Genomic DNA, 2,392 nt, shown 5'->3' on the forward strand with positions numbered 1-2,392 from the left:
TTTGGATTGTTTCTTTTTTAATTATTATTATCTTTTATATTATGTGTATGCATGTATTGTCTGCATGTAGGTAAGTGAACCCTTGTCATGCAATGCCTGAAGAGGTCAGAAGAGGCTGTTGGATCCCCTGGGACTGGAGTTAAGGACAGTTGTTAGCTGCCATGTGGGTGCTGGGATTCAAACCTGGGTCTTATACAGGAACAACCAGTGTTCTTAACCACTGAGCAATCTCTCCAGCCCCTGGATTGTTTCTTAGAAGCTTACTATCCAACAGTATCATGACTTTTAAATGGAATGAGATTCCCAGATGATTATGACAGGTAATTTTGTGCTGAACATTTATCATCTTTATTATCATGTATTAAGCATGGGAAGTATACATATGAAAGTATGGGAAATAATCACAGATGAAGTTCTCATAGCACTATTTCAGCTGCTTTTATGCATAAATAGCAGTTTGACAACAATACAGTGAAAGGGGTTAGAGGGCCAGGTGGACAGCACAGACGTGAGCTGCTATAGTAGAAAAAGGCGAGGTCATTTTCAGTTGGAACTTGTGGAAAAAACATCATGTATGCGGTGGACCATAGTTAACTTTTAACTCTTCTGAGTAACAGGAAAAGTGTAGCAGCCAGACCTTCAACTTGTAGTCTTTGTGGTCCTGAACTGGTATACAGCTCTCATTGTTAAGAAGAGCTGCTTAACCCAGTCTTTACTTCTGAGACTTTAGGGGAAAAAAAAAATCAAGACCCACTCCTACAATGCAACAGATTGGAAGAGAAACTAGTGCAAGGCATACGTCCTATTTACCCACCTTGAGTCAAGGACATCTGCTCCTGTGGCTGTTTAACAACTTTTGAATAGGTTTTTTATGTTCCTCTAACATCATTCTCATCTGCTGTATTTGGGATCTGGAATGTCCTCCAGATGTCCACATAGTAGACTTTTGATCCACAGGTTGGTGCTGTTGGGAGGTGGTGGAACTTCAAGATGTGGAAACTAGTGGAGGCATTGGGGACATGGTTTTAAACAGCCCTTTCCTTGCCTCTCTGTGTACTGGCTATGAGGTGAGCTGCTTTAATATCCACCTACAACCACCATAATGTGCTACCACAGGACCACGAGCAATGAGGCCAACCAACCATAGACTTCCAATTTGAGAGTCAGATAAACCTTTTCTCTTCATAAGTTGATTATGTCAGCCATTTGTTTCAGTAACAGAAAGATGACTAAAACATCACCTTTCTTGAGTAGAATGTTGCTGGCATGTAATCTGAATCTACCAACCAGAATCATACAATCATACAATTTTGAAGTCAGTTATATGAGGAAATCATGAGTGCAGGTGGCAGTGATTTGGTTCTGTGGACAAAAGAGGAATCACTGTCAGTGTAAGGTTCTAGAAGCAGTTTTTGGAAACTTAGTCATAAGCATATTTCTCCAGCTCACTGAGGTATCTAAAGTTGGTTAATAAGCTCTTTGTCTTTTAAACCAGCTGGAGTGACTCTGTTCTTGCAACTGAGAGGCTTAACTGTCATTCTCTGGGCTGCGGATAACCTTTGTGGGTCTTGGTTTTACACCTTCATCCCTCACTGACTTTTGAGTAGATCACATGAAGTCAGTGCAGTGAAGCGATCACACAAAACTCATCACACAAAGCATGAGTTTACTATTTCCCTTCATCCCTTTGCTGTTTATTCAGGGGAGATAATCCTTCCCTATTCCTAGATTAGAAACTCTGGTGGACTCTTTGTTGGCTAGGGTGGCCCAAGAGACTCCCAGACAGTAACCCAGCATAGAACTTGGAAAATGAACAGCAGACCCCAATCTTACCTAAAGAAATGTTGGCAACTGATCGCTGCTAGATGAGGAAGAGCTGATCTTCCTAAAATAAGGAACTGTAGATAAGCTGACTAGATTCAGTGGATGGACAAGCACTGGGGAATGGCTGGGGGCACTGATAACACAGTGGACAGTAACAGGGATGACAGAGCATATGGGCTCCATTGTGTGGGGGTGGGGAGGCTATGGGAGGGTGCCATTTGGGAAGTGGGAATATAGAGGAATAAAATTGTTTGGGATGTTCTGTATGATATACACACAAAAAAAATCAACGAATAAAAAATGAGTTATATTTGAGGAGGAAGCATAAAAATTTACTTAATGTTAATTAGTAGAGGTGATAAACATTACCATTGAAATCTAGCTGATGACTTTATATCCATACTCAGGTGCCAACGATCCAAGTGTGACTGACTGTGACTAGTAATAATCAGATACATAGAGATTATTAGAGATGCATGCACCAACATCACAGTGTTGTTAGAAAAAACAATGAATCTCTCTGCCAGGATCAATATAGTCTAAAACAAAATGGAGATCTTTTTTAAAG

General features: G+C 40.6%; 1 pseudogene; it reads left to right on the forward strand.

Moving 5' to 3' along the window:
* The window catches only part of LOC103738078, a 10,691-nt pseudogene extending 9,095 nt beyond the window's left edge, over window positions 1-1,596 (forward strand).
* The last annotated feature ends 796 nt before the right edge of the window (window positions 1,597-2,392 follow it).

Source organism: Nannospalax galili, unplaced genomic scaffold (genome assembly GCF_000622305.1).
Source record: "Nannospalax galili isolate Female #2095 unplaced genomic scaffold, S.galili_v1.0 scaffold1319, whole genome shotgun sequence".
NCBI classification, from domain to species: Eukaryota; Metazoa; Chordata; class Mammalia; order Rodentia; family Spalacidae; genus Nannospalax; species Nannospalax galili.